At 44.0% G+C, this 21757-nt stretch overlaps 1 protein-coding gene and 1 long non-coding RNA gene across 4 annotated transcripts in view; one reads left to right on the top strand and one right to left on the bottom strand.

Annotated features, from left to right (window-relative positions):
- The window catches only part of SERTAD2 (SERTA domain containing 2), a 79380-nt gene that overhangs the window by 18071 nt on the left and 39552 nt on the right, over window positions 1-21757 (top strand). The gene's annotated exons all lie outside the window — the stretch shown is intronic.
- Window positions 285-11813, bottom strand: LOC125322815. The gene is made up of 3 exons (XR_007202235.1): window positions 11541-11813; window positions 1532-1636; window positions 285-860 (listed from the first exon to the last, which is right to left on the bottom strand). It is a non-coding gene; the product is annotated as an uncharacterized LOC125322815 (long non-coding RNA).

Genomic DNA, 21757 nt, shown 5'->3' with positions numbered 1-21757 from the left:
GATCCAGGGCTTTCCTGGTCTTAGAAGAGGAAGACAATGCAGTTACTCTGAAAAGTTATATAGTCGTTGTAAAACTTAGCTATTTCTTCTATTCTATCAATTATTCAGATTTTCACCTCAATCCTTTTATGGATGGACAGGCTTTAGGGGTTTTTTTTTTAATTATTTGACTGTGTAAACTTCTTTGTGGGGGTTTTAGGGTTATCCTAAGTTTTTCATTGTGTTTTCATACATGCTATGATATTTCTTACAAGAAAACTGGCAGTGCTTCCCGCTCTCTCCTTTTCTATTTCTCAAAGAAGATGAAGTGCTGTATTTTTTTTTTCTGTTGTTGTTTTTATTTCTGGTATCTCAGTGGAAAATAAAAGCCAGTTGCTTTTCCCCACACACACATTTGTGTGTGCCCACAAACACACACGCGTGCACACTCTTAACATGCACGCAAGCACACACAAGGAACTCTTGCTTGTGCACAGCCAAAAGAGGCTGGACACGGCTGTCTTCAGCTCAGTGGAAATTGGCACCATCCCATCTCCAGTAAACAACAGCCTGACGTCAGCTCACGCAACGGTGATAGCAGCAGAACTTGAGAGATTTTTCAACTGGCCGAGCTGTTGAAAGGCTATCGCTGGGTTTGATAATCTCTGGCTGCACTTGAGAGGAACTGGTGCAAAGGTGGGGGGAGGAATGGTTGGTTAATGACAGAAATAATAGAGCAATTCCTGATAACTTCATATGGGGTGGAGAGGTGATTTTTTAAGTCTTACACCAAAGGGTATTTTGATTCCCAGCTCATCAGCTGCAGTAATTCTCTCCAGGTTCTGAAATCCTGGCTGCTCTGTAGAATCCACGTTCGTGCCCTGTTGGAAGTTGGAGAACAATTAAAGTGCTGTAGAACAGTCAATCAAGCAGATGATGAAATTTGACTTTTCTAATGTGTTGAATTAAGCACTTTCATTATGATTTCAATTCCTGATGTTTGCTTCAGTTGTAGATGTAGTTCAAAGAACCTGAGCCTGGCAATGCTAAGGTTTTTACTGGTTTCTGTACATTCCATTTCAATTAGTAGGATATAAGTCATTGAGGCACCACATTGCGGCCACAACACCCAGAAAAGGTTTATTGAAAGATACTTGGTTATTCGTCATTATCAAATTAAGCTAGAATAAAGGGACCATTTTGTGGTACTGGTTTCAGATAAGGCCTTCAGAAAAGTAGCTGTTTTCCTGAAATGCTACAAACTCCTTGACTGCAAAGTTAGTGAAGACTGTTGCATTTCTGAAACAGAGCCACTATGACTTAAATTTAATTACAGCTGGTTCTCCTCATAACCCAAGAGTTGAAAGAGACTTTTCTATTGTTCAGTACTACCACTGAAAACACATTTCCATTATGAACTTAGCGTCCTCCTATGCCAAAATCAACAATTAAAATGAATGGTTTGCTCTGGTAACAGGAAAAACAAACATGAAAATCATTGTGTTGTGTGACAGAAAATCAGAATGTTAAAGTAAAAAGTTGATAAACCTACCAGAATAACTATTTGATGGGTATTCTTGAATCAAAGACACTTCCAAGCAAGTATTTCAAGGCTATAAATAATAGCGCATCAACTTCTGCTTTGTTTCTTGTATGGCTGCAAAGACAGCAAAAAATTCATTTTCCATTTAGGTCCTGTCACCAGGGATTTAAGAGTTTTGTGAAATCCTGGAAAGGAATGTGAATATCTGCCAATATTAACATTTTCTAATGTACACATTTTTACATCTGCTTTTAGGGTACATTCAGACTAGGTTAATCATAAAATCTGTCTTGGTAGGGAGGGACAAGAATGCAAGAGGGAAAGAAAAATTTGAGTCTTCCTAGGACTGTGTCTGTTCTAGTAGTAGTTTTTGAGCCTTTTGACCAAATCTGATGGGGATGCACAAGTCTCAAAAGTTCACAACTTCTGTGAAAGTGGGCAAGAAAGTGAGGACCTGTCTGAGCCAATACTTTTCGATGAATTCATAGTCATCAAAATCAGGTATGGGATAGATCTGTACATCTCATAATGATACAACTGGAATTGCTGATCTTGCAGAGGGGGAGGAAAGGGTAAGCAGTAGGTCTTTAAAAACCGGGGAAGTCCTGGCTTTCTCTGAGTCTGACTGTCCTTGGAGACCCCTGTGGCTGCTTGACATCCTGCTCCCCAGAGGGGCTGGCATGTGGCAGGGTCTGACTGCCCTTGATTTATGAGAAAAGCCCAGGACAATTTTAAAAGAGACCAAAAGCCAAGCTGTCAGAAAGCTTGTGCTTGAGAGCTTGCAGTAGCAGAAGAGTTGACAGCTCAGGTGAGGAATTTATTCAAGACAAGTTGGCTGGAGTGAAACTCTGAGACTTCTTAAACTTCAGGGCCCACATGCAACTCTAGTATCGCAGCTTTGGCCCTGTGCAAACGTGAACTTGCCAGAGTGTAGGAGAAGGGCAGACTTCTCCAGCTGTCCTTCCCAGGCAGGTGTGACACAGGCTGGGCAGCATGACCTGTGTTCAAAGTTTGGAACAGGTTGCCTTAGGTCTGTTTATGACCTCTTTCCTTCTCTGTGTCTGGTGGTAGACTCTGAGACAATGCCTTCCCTGCAGCCTGCCTACTTTTCTGGGCTTGTGCCTGCAGAGGGGAAACTGGGACTTGCAGCCCTGTGAAATTATTACAGTGGCTGTAGCTGAGCAGGGGTCTCGTCCTAGGTCACCTCAGCAGTACTGAGTAGTTGTCACAACCCCCAGCAGAACTTCCCCTTCCAAAAACCACACCAGCAGCTCACAAGGGTAATCTCTCAGCTGCAGCCTCCCTGAAGATGTTTGGCCATGACTGGGAGGAGTAGGAAAGGTCCTTTATGTTGGTTTTCTTTTTTTTCCCCCTTGCCTTCCTTTGCTCTCTCATCTTGTTTAACCAGCCTGCTACTGCTCTAAACAGGGAGCTGAGGTGGTGGGAAAGGTCTGTACACTTCTCTCTGCCTCCAAGTGGGTAACATTTGCATTAGCTGCCAGTGGTAAGAGTTAGCCAGAACTGCTCACACTAGCCTTGACCGAACCCACAAGTCAGAGATGTGCTGTAGCGTGTTTCCTCTTGCTGGAAACCTGCAGAATGGCCTTTGGGATACCCAGCCCTGCTTGTCTCTGCATGTAACAAAGGCTACTGGATGGCTGTTGAGGTTATGGTTCACTTTGTATCGAGAGAAGTTACATGTAGCTTTAGTGTGGCCAGGTATCCAATAATACGGATTTTAATCATTTGAAAAAGATCTTGAATTTGCTTTTGGTTTTATGGAGAAAGCTGTAAAAAGGCTTCCAAATAGTCTGGTTTGCTATCAAGGTGTAATTTTGGATTGGCTTTGTGATACATCTTGAAAGGAATTACCCTTCCCCAAAGATTCAGAAACATCTTGTGGCCAGCCCCTTCAAAGGAATGTTGCAAGGCTTCTAAAGAAATGATGCTGAGGGCATCCTTTTGTGCTTAGATGATTTTGGATCCTTGCAGGTTGATATTTTCACGATTTTTTTGTGTAACATCAGGGGCTAAAAAACCAGAAGAAGTTCTTATTTAATTGCTTCTCAGTACTTGGAAATGTTGCATGCTCCTGCCCTTGCTCCTTCTGTGTTCCTGAAATACTACAAACTTTTCTGAATAATAAGGAACTATCATAAGGATGGCCTCTCCCTGTGCTTGATCACAATGTGAGATGCAATGCACAAATCGCTCTGGGCAAGACGGAGGGAGGATTCTTACCAGCCTGTGCCTCTGGAGCCTTGCAAGAGCTGCTCCCAGACCTGTTCCGTGTCTGCTACAGCACATGCATCAGTGAGTCTAACGAGGCAGAGGGCAGTCCCCAGTAGATTTTGGGGATTTGGAGTTTTCTTGTTTAAGACACTCCTACGAAGTGAAGGAGCAAAATAACTTTGCAACTCGTGTTGACTTTATCTAAACTCAAAAAACCCAAGAACATTTTCCAAGCATGGTTTCCAACCATGGCCAGATCCTCGCACCTTACTGGTATAAAATGTGGATTTCCAGCTGAAGTGACCAGCAAGAGCAAAAATGAGGGAGGCACAGTGATCTTGTTTCATAGCTTAGAGATAGCCACCACGGCTTGCTCCTTCCTTTTTTTTTTTCTCTTTAATTATTTCTGCCTAGTGGGCAGGGAGTCCTATGGAGCATGTGATGCCTTCGCATCCTCCCTTGCTCACGTCTCATTGAACGCGAGACCAGTCCCACCCAGAGGGATCCCAAAGTTCCCCACAGTCTGTTCCTTGGACTGGAAAGGTTCTCATTCTTGTTTGGTCGTTTTAGGCGTGGTGTCAAGCACAGGAAATTTACTGATTTCTTCTTGTTGGCAATGCCGTGAAAGCCCAACATGGAGGAGAAATCAAGAAAACCAGAGCAGAGGGCGAGGTAGACTGATGAACAGGAGAAATTGGACTTTTATGGATCTACACTGAGCAGAACAGGGATTTGTGTGCTATTTACAGTCAGGTAAAATGCACAGCCCTCTGTTCAGCTCAATAGTCCTGCTGCTCCCTGTTGAGGCCCCCAGTTTTACCTCTACAAATGCCTTGTGGATTTTTTTTCACCTGGAATAAAATAGTATGATTTTGGAAAAAAAAAAAAAAAAGTCAACAAAACAAACACACCCCAACACAAAGAAAGTTGTTGCAACTGCAATGTTTGTTTCTACCACTAAAAACTCAGTTTTCTCATTACTAGAATAATGTGTTGATTTGAAATGGCTGAGTGGCTTGAATTATAATTCTGATTTTATTTTCCCTTTTGGTAGCAATAACAGTCAAGCAATGGCATGCCGACAAAGACAGCTTTGAATGAGCGGCAATCCTGAGAGGTGCCGTCCTGCTCCCTCCCCCCAGCCTCATCTCCCAACTCCTGACAAAGAAAACAAGTCGCTGCCTCTTCAAGACTTTTCTTGTCCTTTCTGTTCGTGACAGGCGTAAGTGTTAGTAACATCTGCTGGCCCGAGCTCGCTTCCTCCTGCTGTGCCGGGCTCTGGCAGGGCCGTGCAGAGGAGCCAGGACCCTGTGCCAAGCACGGAGCGTGGCTTCGCCGAGCCAGGCCTGCATTCAGCGGAGCTGTGCCTGCAATAGCTGGGCACGGGCTCCGTGTGCCTGGCAGGGTCTGCTCAGCTCCTCCTGCCTTCTCAGGCCCCAGCTCTCACAAGTGGCAGCGTTGTTGGCTTTTTCTCCTTGTGGATAATGAATGTTATTTTAAGCAAAATAGCCAAGGGGGATAAACAGATCAACATGTGAATCTGAAAACATTTTCTATGAGCTTTGACTTAGAAAGTTACTATAAATTAAACATTACAGAGAATGCTTTTCTTTCACAATTTATTCTTTAACTTGTTTCTGCCTTTCAACAATGTTTCGTGATTCACTAGGTGATGGGGTTTTTTCCCTTTGCTCTGTCAGGTTTCCTTGATGGTGGCAGTATTTTCCAGAGCAACCTGAAGGGAAAGTATATATGTATATAATTTCACAGGGACATAGAATCTGTAAAGACAGATGCAGACCCTGCTTTATTTTGTAATTGTTTGCTTTGGAGTTGGCTAGCTTTTCCTTTGGATAAAATGGACAAAAAGTATTTTGGTTTGTTTTGCTTTTTTAAAGTAAGGCATAGGGTTTCTCTTCCTAAGACTGATTGGTTGAATACTGTTAATTTTTTCATCAAATTAAAAAAAAATAAATAAAGGAATATGTGGAAATTTGGTCTATTTCATGTCACATGTGAGGTCAATGGGAAAAAATTATGTGCATCTAAGAGTAACATTTATCTCAGACTTGTCAGCTCCTAACAAGTAGTGATCTTGCTACTCGCTCTTAGGTTGGCAGTAATGTGATGTTGTGCTTCAGGTCTGGTTTTTGGGGGATGGACGGGGAGTTCCTGAGGCTATTTTATGTGCCATTTCCTGATGCGAGAATTTTTAGAGACTCTTGTAATGATTTATTTGGAGATTTTCTTCTAACAACATCAAAAGGCAGCCTGCAGTTACACTAGGCTATGCTTCACTCAAATCAGCCTTATAGAATAATCCAGTTGTTTCTTCCCTCTAAGTACACAGTGAGTGTGTGTGGCAATGATCCTGGAGCCTGCAGGCAGCTGCAGCAGAAAAGAACTTCCGTGGTTTGCTTTTGCTTTCTCTTCCTGTCCTCTCCATTTTCATGTATGTTTTTGAGAAGGCTGAGTTTCTGATGGACTACCTAGTGCAAGACCAGGGGAAGGTGAAACTGTATTTTGGGGCGTGTTTTGTTAGTTCTTTTGGTTTTCATACAGTGTTCTATTAAAGGCACTGTTCTTTAATATTAAAAACAACCCAGTGGATGGATAAATTTAAAATGTCAGTCGATAAAAATTAAAATCTGAACTTTATCTGTAGGAAATACTAATGAGAGAGAAGCTGAATATGTCTCCCCCTCAGCTCTGCACCCCTCAAAATGCCAGGCATCATCACTCTTTGATGTAACTTTGTAGTACTTCTAAGTAGTGGAAAGTGAAAAGATTAGAAATCAGGTTGATGATACAGTTTCTTTTCAAATGCTTTCTCTAAATGTTTAATACTGTGTCCCTGAGGAAGTCCCATCATTAAAGCTGCGTGACTATGAAATCACCTTGGCTCTGTGGGGGAGATATTTGAGAGTTCTGGGGATCTTCATCATATGACTCTTAGAGTTCCCCTTTGTTGCAAGGATTACAAAGGTTTTTTGTGAAACGTCCCTCTCAGAGTTTGTATCATCTCCAGTCAAGTCAAATTGACAGGGATGACAGGAATTACCCCATGTACACTAGGTATATAAACCAAACCATGTTATCAACTGAGACTAAGGGTTGCTGTAAACTTTTCGCAAAGGATTTTTGAGCTTGTTCACAGATAAATGCTGAAGAAGAGTTTCTGTGCTTTCCAGGCACCTTTCCCCCCGTGTGACATTAATAAAAAAAACTAACTATATATAACTATATAAAAATAACTAAAAATGACTAACAAAAATAACTCAACAGTGTTGAGTTATTATATATCTTCTAATAGACCTAATGACAGAGACCCTAACACACTTTCCATGATAGATACTTGTAGAGGGGAACTGTTCCTCTCTCCTCTACCACAGCCTGGTGTGGGGTGGGACATGGCAGTGGCAGCTGTGTGTCAGCATGACAGCACACAAGGCATTGGGATGAAAAGTGGGAGAATTTCACCGTGTCCTGTAGAAACGGTGAAGAACTTAACCCAAAACAGAAGCTGATAAAGATGTGAGGGTTTAACAGTTGGCTGGCTGGGAAGTTTCATTTCTCTTCAGGATGCGGACTCTTGGTTTGTTGGTTGTTGGCCGGTTTTTTTTCTCCTGAGTTACAAAAACTTGCTCGTTCTTTGGTTCAACTTTCCTTACTCCAGGTTTGGTTATGGGGTAGATAATGAGCCAAGGCATGGGGTGTGCAGGGTGATGGTACAGGGTGTTCTGCTTTATCCTCTCCTGTATGGATAATGTGGTATCAGCTTTGAAAGCGGAGCTGTGTGTGTTGCATAAGGGCATCGTATGTCTCCTTCAGTATCTATGCAGAGCTGTGAGGCTGTGAGATACTGTGCTGCAGATCTGTACAGCAGCTTCCCTGAGGGTAGGCAGTCCGTGAGAGAGCAGAGCAGTGCTGCTACATCACTACCAGTTCTAGTATCTGCAGCGCTTGGATCTTTCCCCGGGGGCCTCTCCTTTGCGTATTAACCCAACCTGACCCTGCTTGCCTTGCAGGAACTGCCTAGATCACAGCTAAAGGGGGTATGGCTGTAGGCATGGAAGTGTAAGGTTTGACACTGATGGTATCAATGAGCAGGAAGCCTTATACTGCTCTATGTGTTCTTAGTGAATGCTGAAGCCAAAATATTCATGCATTTCTTTTTCATCTGTAACCAGTCTAGCATGTTTAATAGTTTTTTGAAAACTGTGTGATAAAAAGGGAAAGGCCAAAACCCCTTAACTAAACCATTAACATAGCATTCTTCTTATTCTATGTGGACATAAATATGGGCAGAATACCCTTATGAGTTTCTGACTGGGTCATTCAGCCTTAAATTGAAGTGACCTTGTTCTGGGGGGATCCAAGGAGCTCAAGCCTTGAATTTTTTCTTGCCATGGCTGCTGACGATTTTTATACTGTTAGCAAGACTTCTAGTGGGTGATATACCAAAAAGCTTGCAGTGGCAAAAATTACTGATCAATTCACTGAAGGAAAGCTCTGTGTGTGTAGGTTCCAAGGAGATGGGGATGTCTTTGGATTTTGGTTATTCAGCTTGAGCTTTAGTGTGTAGCTTGTCTGGTCCTTTGAGCTCCACTCTCTGACAGTGAATTCACATTCCAGCTTTTTTTCAGTTGATCTGATTTTGCCTAACAGGTCTAACATTTTTTCCTTGCTTATGATCAGACAGTGCTGATGGGTTTAGGAGGGCTGATTTTGGGATATAACTCTGGGTACAAAGTGTGGTCCTTTGTGTTTAGGCATACATGAGCACAGAAATATTTTTAGCAATATGTGTTCCTTCTAGAAGTGCATGCTCTTCTCAAAGCTTTGGGTTGTGGTTACTTGTATATACCAAAACCACCTTCTCTTCTGTTTTCCTCTTTCTGTTCCAGAAACTGGTAAAAGATCTGTTTGATTTCAGATTTTCTTTTTAATAAATTTTTTAATGGACAGATTTCAGCAGAGATTTGACATGAGCCTGAGATAGAAGTTAGGCATAAATGTCACAAAATTCAGTATCTGTGCATGATTTCAAATCTCAACCACAAAAACTGAGATTTGCTTTCAGATTTGAAGACAAACTGCAAAGCAAGACAAAAAGAAAATTTGGTACTTCTAATGCTACTGAAGTTTGTGCAGTTTTTGAAGCCACCAGCTACTAAAACATGCTGATTACTCCATGAAGGTGATAATGTTTTTTGGACATCAGCTGAACAGTTGGTATGAAACTTGGGCCCTGGAAAGTCAGCTGCTAGTGACTGTAGTGGAGTCAGTGTCACCTGCTGACCCTTTTTTTAAAAGAGTTTAGGCATGGTTTGTAAAGGGGGTAGATGATGTTTTCCTTCCCTTAACAGAAGATATGGGGGTGTGACTACAGGAGCTGCCACTGCCCAGAGGCAGAGACTTGGGGTAATTAAGCAGGAGCACAATCACCTAAAGAGAGAGAGAATTTCCAATAACTAGGCATACAAAATTAAACCAGACTGGTGATTCTAGTTTCAGGCAGTGACTGTACTGGTTTTGCATGGCAGAGACAGTGTACACAGGGAGTGTTAGGTTATAGTGCCCACAGTAGCTTTCCAAATACCACTCAGACAGCCACAATTGATTGATTTTATGCCTCTAATTTTGACTTCTTTTGATCAGTGGGAAAAACAGATTCCTCTAAGCCAAGGGGACCATACCCCACCATCTTGCAGCTGTAAATAAAGCTTGGTTCTCTCCAAACTTCATTGTGAGCTGTTGTAGCATGTGTGACTCATAGCCTAATTAAACAGTCTGAAAAAGAATACAATCTCAGCATTAGTTGTGTTTTTACTAAGCATATTCCAAGTATTTTCTGTCTCTTGGAGAGTCAGATATGTGGTTTTAAATCATCTGCCTGCCTGACATTAGACTGCCAAACCATCAGTGATACCTCTCATGAATGTGCAGGACTGGGTTGTCCTGTGACCATGCTGGACAGCTGATTTGGAAGGGGAAATTTCTATCAAAAAAGTACTGACACTTACGTGTTGATTGGGCCTTCATGTCTTAGATGTGCATATCTGTGTAACTGTATGAGAAAAACCAGCTATGGAAAGTAATCGTACCATTCTCTGTGTGGGTATAATGGAGGAAGGAAGCTTTTTCACTATTATTTTATTTTTTAAATTTATTTTGCTTAGTAGAATAATGTAAGGAGGTTCAGCCCTGTGTTTTTAGTGAATAACTACTTGGTAGTGAAAGGAAGTAATGAAAAACATTCAGTTTTGGGGGATACTGTGCATGTGAAGTAGAACATTTTTGCATACTGAGTAGGATGCTCCAAGGCATGTGTAATCTTTGAGGCTTTTTTTGTTTCTTTTACATATGGGCCTTGGTGAAAAGTCAGACCTGCTATAGGTGAAATTTCCATTTGTGATCCTCTTGCTTCTAACCTTGTTGAGCTCTTAGATCTACTAACTTGTCCCTTTGAGTCTCTGTGTGCAGTGCAGAGCTGCTTATGCATCTCACACTCCTGTTTGCTCACCAAAAGCCATTTGATGCGCACAGAAGTATCTTTCCGGGCCAAGGTGCTCTTAAATAAAAGACCTGATTTTGATTGTTTGGTACTTAATGTTTTATGACCACAAACTGTTGTGAGAATATCGATAACTTCAGAGACTTCCATTCCTTTGAATTAGCCTGTTTTTGGATATGTTTGCTTTAATTCTTGTCTATGTTATATGAACTTCCATCTCATCTCTGCTGCTCCAAATTTGTCATTATTATGCTATGCTAATACCTTTTTTTGGCTTCTGAAGCTGCCATGTGTTACTTTTGGATTTACTGGTTTCTTCAGAGGGAAAAACTTTTTGGTTAATACTTAACCTACTCAATAGCATAGGTGCTTTTCAGAATAATTTTTTATAAATCCCCCCGAAACAGGTGTCTTCCAGTGGACTGGAATACAGGAGAGGAGAGCAGGGGGTGTGCGGGACGGGAAGACAAATCAGGAGACCTGAGTTGAGTGTCCAGCCTTTAAACGCTGCCTTTCTCTCTTGCATTTGCTATTCCTTTTGCTGTTTAATTCCTTATAAAAGGATTATATTTCCTTTTCCCATCCTCTGACATATCTGTTTAGCCTGTAAGATGCCTGGCACAGAGGTGCGTGTCCAGACATGGATGTGTGTGCAGAGCCGGACCCCCGTGAATCTCCAGGTTCAAGAGGAGGACAGCAGCGACAGCGTTGCCATCCTGAAGCTGCAGTGATTACATTCCCATCCTGGGAGCTCCTGTACTTGAGGCTGCTTGTCTCTAGGTAACTCCTCGGTGTAGGAACAAGAAAGTCGCATTCCTCTGCAAGTTGCTGCAGCGCATCCTAGGAGCATCCTGCCATATCCAGCCCTCTCCTTCCCCAGGGCTCCCTGATCCCTTCAGCCTCTGTTACACACACGCCGTCTGAGGAGGAGTAGTGCTGGTGACCTGAGAGCCCCATACTCCATGAACCAGACCCACTAGGGTGGCTCCTCTGTCTCTTCCTTCTCTGGTGAGGTTTAGGGGATTTGCTGGCCTGTCTGCAGGTGTTAAAGGCGTGGCTACTTCACCTCTGTCTTGCCAGATATCCCTCTGAAAGCAGTGTAGCCCTGCAGCTGCCTCTGGCTCGGGCTGGTTTTGCCCGAAGTGCTGCTGTGAAGTCTCCTGGCCTTTGCCATCTCTGGGAGAACTACCTCTGTAATAGTTATCTGCTGTAGCTGCCTTACAGCTACAGGATGCTTTTATTCTTCCCTTCCTCCTGCACCCTTCTTACCTTTGTTGGGTAACTAGACGTAGGTGTTCTCTGGAGTGGGTGCTTTCCTCCCGTTCCCTCGCTATCAAGCGCTCATCACATGATAGCAGACCTCACCCAGACCAGGCGGCTGCCGATCACAGCGTGTCGTCAGCTGGCACCGCTCCCGATTCTCCGGAGCTGGCAACTGTCCTCTTTTCTTTGAGCTCCGATAACGGGAACAGATTAGCGGTGGGAGCAGCTGGAGCACTGCTTTATGGGGCTTTACTCCTGTATACCTCCGGTTTTCCACAAATCTTGCCAAGTGAGTTTCCTGATTGTGGGCTATGTCGTTTGCTATGCTCCCCTTCCCTGCCCCCACCCATTTCCTGACATCACTTTAAATCCGGCTGTAGCGCTGGTCCAGTTCTGCTGGAGCACTCCACCCTGGACTTCCGAATGCAGTAAATCTTTCTGGTCGGGAGAGTCATACACTGTGTGGAGCTTTGTCAAGCTTGGGAAAGAAATCCTCAAAAAATGAGGGAGAGTATTGAACGCTTTTTTTTTCTTCTCCCCACCCTCCTCCCCATACTGTGTAACTTTCACTTGGTGAGTCTTCTCTACCCTAAATAGAAATAAATAAACAAACAAAAACTTTAAATTTGTCTCTACTGCAATCTCCTGCAGCAATTTTGAAATTATCTGGCATAAAGGAATAAATAAAATACATTCTCGTTGCTTTCAGTGGTCTCTTTGCAGTGCCTTTCTAGACTATCACCATCATCATCTTTCCGAACACCATGGGTACTGTTTAGTTTGCTAGTGGTTGCACTGTCTGGCCTCAGGGGCAGGAGTTGGTCATTCTGGGGCTAAAACTGTCCAAAGCAAAGGTTTGCAGTGCTGTGATTATGAGTAATCTCTTGGCAATCTTGCTGCCATATACCCTACTAAAAAAGGCTTTTTATTCATAAGGAAAGTGTTGGAGACCCCACTGGCATTATGACCAGATACTTTTCTGCTGGAGGTCCCTAGGATCCAGCATTTCCTTACCTTCCTGGCATTTGGGCTTGTCCCATGTGCTACTGATTCAAATCTGAAACAGCAAACGCAGACTAGGTTTTGTTCTTTTTTGTCTTCTGCATCAGCACTGGGAGTAAAAGGACATGTCAAATTTTGACCATTGTATTTCCCAGGGTAAAGACAAAAGTCTTTCCACCTGCATAAATGGGGGAGGGATCAGATGGACTTGAGTCAGGTGTGTTTATAACAGCATGGTCCTCTTCTAAAGAAAACTAATTTCTTTAAACAGTGGGCAATTGATGGAATTTATAGCCCAGTATGTTTTGCTACAGGATTAATAAGCAGTGTCCCATAGTACAGCTGCAATTTGCTGCCCTGAAACATTGCTTGGGATCAAAGTGCCCTTCTGCCATATTGCCCATGAGCTATATATGGTGACCAGAACCTGGGTGTGAAATGCCTTCGGGTCCTTTCTTCCCGGTCAGTTGTCTGAGGCAAACACAGCCACCCCTTTTGCCTATGTCTGCCTCCTAGCCTGTAGCCACAGTTGAATTTTTGCTCACTTTGTATCAGTCTAAAGATATTTGCCATCATAGTGTAGTGTCAAAGCCCTGGAGAGAAGCAATGTCTGGTGGAAAAGAGGTGTTGTGTGGATTGAAATAGCTTTGATGAATACTGTAGAAGGAGTGATGCTTGCTGGTGAAAGTTTTTTAGGGGAGCATGCCTGTTTCTTGCAGGAGACATCACAGTTCTGCTGAATGCTCCACCACCATGATCAGGCAAATGCTGCTTTTCACTTTTGTCTTGCTGAGGCTTTTGCACTTTTTCTGTTTTTAATTAGCTGCAGTCATCTCCCTTACACTGGGTTAAATAGCAGCATGGCACTTGATCTGAATTGTTTTTATTATGTCCTGTGGCAGAGCACAGTGGTCCATCATAAGCCCAGCATATTTGCATGATATCCCTAACAACTTTGTCTTCCACACTTTATTGTGACTCTCAGGTTACTCCCAGGGAAATTCCAGGGCCTGGGTGTTGTGGGGTGCAATGTCACAAATGCTCTAGGATCAGTTTGCATCCCCAGTGGTCAATTCTTGGGCGTCGTCCCCAGAACTAACACGCAGCGGGGATTTTTCTGCTGTGGGTGCTGATTACACTTGCAAATGATACTGACGTGGGAGGAGCTCTGAGTTTTCTTGAGAACAGGGTTAGGATTTAAAACGTTGACCAAGTGGAGAAAATAAGAGGTTATTCAGAAAAGGACAAGCACAAAGTTGTTAACTTAGGTGGGAATAATGGGCTGCCCAGACCCAGAATGGGAGATGGCTGGCTGAGCAGCAGCTCTGCAGAGGGGGGATGGAGTTGATGGTGGATTCCAGGCTGACTGTGAGTCACCAGCCTCGTACAGTTGTGAAAAAGGCAAGCTGAGGTTTATAACCAAAAGAGTACAGCGATCCTTCCACTCAGCTCAGCTTGGTGAGGTCTCAGCTGGAGTCTTGAACCAGTTTTCTGCTCACAGCCTTTAAAAACAGCAAAACAACTCATAAGTGGGTCAAAAAAAAAAAAAAAAGAAAAAGAAAAGGAGGAAAATAGCATGAATGGATGATTTAGCAGACATGACCTTTACAGAGAAAGTGAAGGTATTGGGGTTGCTCAGTCCATGGAAGAAAAAAGTGAGGGGATGGATGAACATGTTAGCACCTGTAAAACGTGGGAAGCAATAAGCTGTTTAGCATATATTTCAGGAAGAGGACTGTGTACTTGAGTCTTGTGGGAGCTTTGTGCAGAGCAGTCCCGGTGACAGGCTGTCACCAGAAATCCACGGGAGCCTCTTTTTAGCAAATGTATTTATCTGGAACTGTTTCTGTGGCAATGGCCCTTCTTCTCTCCTGCTTTGTGATGGCCAAGCCTGAGAAACACATGGTGGGAAGGGAGCCTGTGCTTCCCATTGCAGGAGAGCTGGCTCTGGCCCAGTGAGTCGAGGAGAGCAGGGCAGCTGCAGAGCTGACCTGCACCTCTGATCGATGGTGTAATGGCAAAGCTCACCCTGTGCTTTTGTGCTGAGGAGGCAGCGTGTTCGTATCCAGGTGCGGCCCCACAAATGCTTGGTCAGAGGTGTGCTCTGATGTCAGGCAATGAGATTTTTTGGCTGCTGGTGTAGGGAGGTTGAACATTCACATTTGGCTTGCATGGAAAGGCCAGTCATTTTCCTCTCTAAGGCTGGAGGCAGGGGAGGTGACCAGGGTGAAAGCAGGAATGTGGCTTTAGACTCACTGCAGGACTTGGTGGTCCTGCAGGAGCACCAGGTGTCAGCTCTCAGGATGTGACAGATCCATCCTGACAGATGTCTCTTTAGCACCAACAGCCAAAATATCATGGTTGTGTTGTGAGGGGTTTGTTCCCATCTTTTAGGGGAGGTTTTTGTCTTGGGGATGGGCTTGCTCTCCTCCATCATGTAGCAGCTACTGCAGCAAAGCAATATTAGGAAGTAAGATTTTAGCTGTCTTCCACATGATTAGTCCTGCTTGAGGGAGGGGGAAGGGCCTCACACTCCTTATTAATCATTTCTTCTTCCCTCCTCCCATCTGCTCAGTGATTCTCTTGCTCTTGCATACACCACTAATATTTCATCACTTTTATTTCTCTCTGATTCTCTGACTCCCTGCCTCTCCTTGTTGGTTCTTTCTTGAATCTCTGCCCTCCTTGCTCCCACATTCTTGCAGAGATGCTACTCAGTGACCTAATTTTCTTCCCTAGCTTCCTTAAAAAAAAAAAACAAAGGGGAAAAAGGGAAAAAAAGAAAAAACACTCCAAAGTTCCTCATTCCCCTCTCCTTGGACATTACGCCTTTTCCCAGTGGTCAGCACCTTCAGCCAGAGTGGTAGAGCATGTGGGCAGTGCCTGCTTCCCTCCTCCTCCTCCTCCTCTTTGTGCCCTCCCCAGAGGGTGGAAGCCTGACTCCTCCTCCACCTCCTTCTCTTCCAGCTGCTTTCACTAGCCTCCAAGCTCTTCTTGGCAGTGAGGAGCCTGGACATCTGTAGAAGCAGCTGGAAGCAAGATGGAGAGCCAATATCCTGCAGCTCATCAGATCTCTACAAACCTCAGCTCAGGAACAAACTGCTTAATTTGCTGTGTGTTTGTACTCTTTAGTTTGCAGTGCACACTGCTCGTTCCTCACCATCCCAGCAAAGCTCCAGCTTTATTGATACATGGCATGGCTATAGCCTGTTGTTTTAGAAATATTGTCACCAGTCTGTAAATCTGAGTGCTCTTAAGTTATAGTGGAAGAAGGCAAAGTTAAGCTTTGTTTCCACCTGGATCTTCAGCACTACCTGCCATTAGCATCATGTGGTTCCACAGGCAAAATTTAATCCTGCATTAGCTCAAATTTGACCTCTGTCAAACAAGCAGTGGTACCATAAATTCATAGTCCTGAGAACACAGCAAAAGTGGTTTTGCTGGTTCTTTATCACTTTCCCACCTGATTTACATCACAACCTTCTTGCAAAGATGACTGGTGGTATTCTGAAAGGTGACAGTCATCCTTCCCTGTAAACACTGGAAGGGAACGTTAAACTCAGCTCCGCAGGGCTGAAGGAGCAAAAGAGGTGCAGGATCCCTGCTACTGTTCCTGTGGAGGTGGGATAAGCTGGCGGGGGCTGGGAGCTGCAGCATTTTGCAGCAGGGCGTTCTGGGATGGGCCCCCGAAGGGAAGCTTGCGAGCCGTGTTGCCGTGAAAAGCCTCGCAGCATGTTACATGATGCAAGCTCCTTGGCAAGTGCTGTAATTGTGTCACTGAAATGGCTGAGCCACAATGCTCAGGGAAAAGGTTTTTCCTGGTGAGCCTGCGAGCACACTATACCCTTCCCTGGTGCACGAGAGCAGTCTGGGAAGGCCAGGGATACCACAAAGTGCTGAGAGAGCTCGTGTTTGGGGAAGGTTTCTTGTGCTCTGTTTCGGGATTTGAAATTTGCCAATTTGTGGCTGAGAGCACGTAACAAGACATGTAACTAGACAGATGCTTTAAAAATATTTTTCAAAGGACTTGGAAATGAGTGTGACGATTAGGGACACCATTTTCATAAAGCTTTCAGCCCAGCATCCTGTTATACTCTCACGACAAACTGCAGTTATGCACAAAAACAGCTATTGGAGTTTTTAATATCTTGCTCCCTCAGCACTAGCAGTAGCTGTTTGCTTTCAAATGCCATTATTTGCACCCAGAGCAGTTGGAGCAGAGAGGCACGAAGTAAAGGGAATTGTTTTAGAAATCAAGCTTTAGGCCCAATTCAGGGTCAGGCTTCAAACCACCAGCTCTGACAGAGCTGGGCAGTGCTTTGTAGCACGGGTGCCCATAGATACTTGGGGGTACACAGAGCTTACATGTGGTGGTGTCAGGTGTTTAAGTCCAGTGTAAAGCAAATACTGTTTGCAAGTAGCCCTAATACGTCCTTTTTTTTTTTTCCTTCCCCCGTCTCTAAACCTTTGCTGTGAAACAGAGCTCTCATGTTTTCCATTCCTAATTCAAGAGCTGGAGGGATCGCTAAAGCCAGGTATCAAGTTACAGGAGAAAGAGTGAAGACATTTGGTTGCAGCTTCATTGGCCCACACCATGCATACACCCAAGCGACCATTTTCATCAGCCCCCATGTCTATGTTAAAACTCTAAGGAAAGTCATCTTTTCTCTAAGTCTGTCCTTGGGAAGGACACTGTCTGCAAGGAAAGTTCCCACCAATAGAGGTGTTTGAAGGCTGGGAACAAGAGGAAGGAAAAACCCCGTAAGGATCAAAAAGCATCTCGTCCATAGTACAGGAAATGTTGTTCCTACTCATCTGAGCTACCAAAATAAGGCAAAGCAACAAGTTTCAACAATAACAATGTTCACATTAAATCCTTTGAATGGGTAATGTGTGTAGCTTAAAATGTGACTCAGCCAGGAATTGTTACTATTTCTGGTACTGTTTTAGTTTATAAACTTAGTCTGCTTCAGATATTTGGCATGTCCTTGGTTGTGATAGGAGGCTGATTAGAGGTGGTGACTAAATATCCTTTATGGGCTGACTAATTCAAACTTGAATCTTTTCTGCTGAAATTGAGGTTTGATGCTTTCCAAGTTAGACATGAACTTGAGTGAAAGATTTCAGTGTGTAAAAAAATCTAAACCCCTGTATTCTTTTTTTTTTTTACCTTCTTGTTACCACCTTCTATCTAGCATTTCTTTTCTTGTTGGGGTTTTCAAGACCATGGTTCTTTCTCAGACAGAACCTCTTCTCCTCTGTGTTAGGATGCTTTCTTTGAACCTTCAGCTGCTTCTGTTTGATTCTTAGAGTGGTGGTGTGTGTTTGGCTGTTTCCTCAGTAGTTCGTCCCACCAGAAGAGCCTTCTCACTGTCTTTTCCTTTCCTGTGTATTCTCTTGGTCTTCCCCCGTGTGCTGGTTTTTCTTTTGCTGATCTCCATGTGTTACTCCTTTTTGTTCCTCTTTTGCACTTGTCTGGCTGGGAATGATCTGCAGCCATCCCTTCTGTTTCCCCACCATGCCTTTCCTTTGGTAGAGCTGATGGGAAATGCTGTATTTCCCCCTTCCCTCCTCCCACTGCCCCCTTCCTCTCCTGCTTCCTTTTCTAGTACAGCTCAGTGAAAAGCACTTAATAAAAAGGACTTCGGGTAAAAGAGGAGCAGAACAAACTCCAGTTATTTCCCTGTGTGGGTTTTCTACTATCTGCCTCTTCCTGCGAGCAGGAGCTCAGCTTTTGAAGCTGGATCTTCTTGGGAATCAGTAGAGAGATTAATTTTGGACAGGGTAGTAGTGGACTGACATTTGATTTCCTTATTTAAGTGTGACTGTTATCCATATGCTGGAGACCACACGTGACTTACAACACCCACTCTCTGTGCTTCCTCAGTTTTTCTGCCCAACCTTCAGTTCATATTTTGTTGGCTATCCTTACAGTGAAAAGAAGTAGAAATTGTCTTCCCTTCACACTGAAAGTGTAGGTTAAAATTGAAACACATACAGAGCTGCAGAAGCTCTGGGGCCCATCTCCTATAACCCCAAAGGCTGCCTTTGGAGGCAGCCTTGGGGGCTTTTCAGAGAGCTAGGAAGGGGAATTTCAGTGTTGTACACAAGCACTTTGCTTCTTGCTGCCCATGTGGCAATTGTGAAGGTGTCCCTAAACTGTGGTAGTTGTCAGTGTGTGTCTGTGTCTATCTGAGATGCTCCATGAACCCTAAATGTGAAGCATGCTGAGATCAGAGGGGAACCATAAATGAATCTGTGTATTTTCAGCTTTTCTGTCTTTATTTTTCCCCGTTTGGTGGACAGTGATTTGTTGTGTGTGCTGCTTGTGGACAGTGTAACATGAACAAAAAGAGTCCATGCAATATGAAAGACACGAATTAAAACTGAGTTCTTCCCCTCCTGCCACTTTTCCAGGCCAGTTTTTCCCTGTGTGGGCTGTGTGTTTGCATGCTTCCACTGCTGCTTAATGAAACACACAGCACTTCTGGATAACAGACAAAACAAAATTAGGTGCTTTGTTGTTGCCCATATGCCCAAAACTAAGGGTAAGAAAAGACTTGTCCCTTCTCATGGTGTGACTCTGGGAGATGATTCTGTACAGGGCCAGGAGCTGGACTCGATCCTTGTGGACCCCTTCCAACTCAACAGATTCTGTGATTCTGTCCCTCATCTCTACAGACCTTCAGTGCTAGCAGTAGGAATTTAAAGAAGTTGGGTGAGAACCTGAAGGGAGCCCAAGGTCTCCTTACATGTGTGTAATTCCTGATGGGAGCAATGTGATCTAACACTGAGCAGAGTCATTGTGCTAATGTACCTTTGGACCCTGGCAAGAGGAAGAAAAGCTGTGAGACAGCCTCTTGTCAGGAGCTTCTCTCTGCAGTCCTCCAAATTCCTGAAAGACAGGTCACATCCTATCAGGCATGAGAGATGCTGAGTGAGGACGTACAGCCTGTGCTCTCCCGCTCTGCAGACGAGAGGTCCTTTGAGCCTTTGCCTATGAGTACAGGAAGGATGCACTGTGGAAGGTCCTTTATGCAGATGCTTTCATATCGATGGGGAAAAAGAAAGCCCAAGTTTTCTGCCTCTTTTTCCATCTTGCCCTTACAAATGCCTTCCATGGTCGCTAGCCCTTTCCTGGGAAAAACAAACCCCTTCCCTCTGAGGGGCTGTGGATTGGAGGCTTGCTCTGGGGCAGTCCAAAGAGCCAAATCACCTTTGAGAACAAGACAAGGATATTTGGATCACACCTGCATGCCCTGTTGTGTACCCTGGTGCTCAGGAAGGGGTATTACTGGAGAGCTCTACCAGATGAGCAAATACAGATGTCAAACATATTTTCTGCCTATCCAAGCTGCCCCTTACTGTAATAGTGGCATCAGGAGAAATTTGAACCTTCTGCAACTGAAAATGTAGCCCCAAACTTTGAATTGCTTGTTCAGCTGCCGTGTCAGATGGGTAGTGTGGGATAGAAGCACACATCATCTTCTGTCAGTGTGGGAGGGTCCCGTGGCAAGGTGGACAGGATGCTTAGGGTGGGACAGCTTGGAAAGGCTCCCCAGAGCTCAATCCACATGTGCTGTTAGTCACCGCCTGTCCTTTGCTCAGGCATGAGTTTCAGGCTGGGTGCTGTAGCTCACAGTCTGACCCCAGATGTGTATTAATTATTTATTTTCCTCCACGTGCTGGCAGATGGTTGGAAGAAGAGTCTGCCAAGCATAGTGCATGCTTGAGGGCAGTGATTTTGAGACACGTTGTTGAGATTATCTGATGTTTCACATTTTCTGTAATTTAGTTTGTGTGTGTGTGAAGGGAGTATTTAAAACTTGCAGACAATAGTTTGCTGGGTTGCAGGGAATGAAACCCCTAATGAATAGTCCATTGTTTACATCCATTTGAGGCTGTTTCTTTGCTGAATTAGTGCCATGAAACATAGCTGCAACTCTGTTTTTAACTCCCCTCTCCTTACCCATCCCCCTTCCTATTCCTTATGGTTGCTAAATCCTGCTGTTATCTTCTCTACACAAGTTTTCAAGCTTCCTTCTCTTCTCTTGATTTTCTTCTGCTTAAACTTCTTGTCCAAACTGGGTCATCTTTTGCTTCTAGTGTGGTAAATTTTGCCATCCTTGGCCTCTTGGACTCACACTTCAGTCCTTATTATTTTTATCCAGATGAATGTGGAACAAGAAAAAAAAAAAGCACCCAAATTGTTTTCTGCCATAATTAGGTCTAGATCCCCCTCTTCCCACTGCCTTTCCCTCCCCACCTCCTTGTTTCGGAGCTCTTTCTGTGCCAGTTTGCAGCTGTGTGTAACTTTTATTTGCCTGCAAGCCCCCGGCCCAATTTCTCTCTTCTCTTTACCTCTTCATTCAGGAGGCATCCTCCCTTGCTCTGTCCATACTGCTCCGTGCTCTGATCTCTGCCTTCTTCTGATGACCCCTACGATTTGGGGTAGCTCCCTTTTCCCTCTCTTTAAACAGATAAGTGGCTGGTTGGCAAACTTGTAAGCTTTTTTTTTTTCCTGTACTCTGTTTTGTAGATGGCCCCTTTTTTTTGTGTTGCTAATTGATGCTGTGTGGCTGTTTACCTGCATGACTAGCTGGAGTGATTGCTCAGACTGATGCATACCACACTCTGGAACTGTTTTCTTTTCTCTCCAGCCCTGATTTATAGATAACTGGAAAAAGCAATTCTTGGCTGCCCTGTTTTGAAAACTATTACACTACAAAAGAACTCATTACATGAACACAGCACCTGATATAAAGAAGCTCCATTCGGTTTTCTGGTTTTCCCCATTAAAAAAAAGCTTCCCTTTATTATTGAAACACTAATTCCCTTCAGATTATATTTAAAGGATGTAGGCACCAAGGCTTGCCTGCTCTTGTAGGAGTTCCTGGAAATTGGAACTGAGGAGTTTTTCATGATCAATACACGGAACGGGTTATTTTGGAGAGGTTTTGTTTGTTTTCTTTATAGGCAGTGTGCACATGCCACATAATACAAACCAACCACAGCTCTGTCGGGCTTGTGTATGCCAGACAAAGTGCTAGGACAGGTATCTGCAGAGAGCTCCCTATGGATGAAGGGGCTGGAAGGGTTGGAAAGCCCCAAAGATTTCAGGAAAGTAGGTACAGACCAACTGAGAGTCTCCTTTAATTAAAGGAGTGCTGTGCATTGTGCGAATCAAGTGCATTTGCTTCCCTTTTCTTCACAACCTCAGT

This window comes from Corvus hawaiiensis, chromosome 3 (genome assembly GCF_020740725.1).
Source record: "Corvus hawaiiensis isolate bCorHaw1 chromosome 3, bCorHaw1.pri.cur, whole genome shotgun sequence".
NCBI classification, from domain to species: Eukaryota; Metazoa; Chordata; class Aves; order Passeriformes; family Corvidae; genus Corvus; species Corvus hawaiiensis.
The sequence above is the reverse complement of the archived record's forward strand: the minus strand, read 5'-3'. Positions and strand labels throughout refer to the sequence as shown.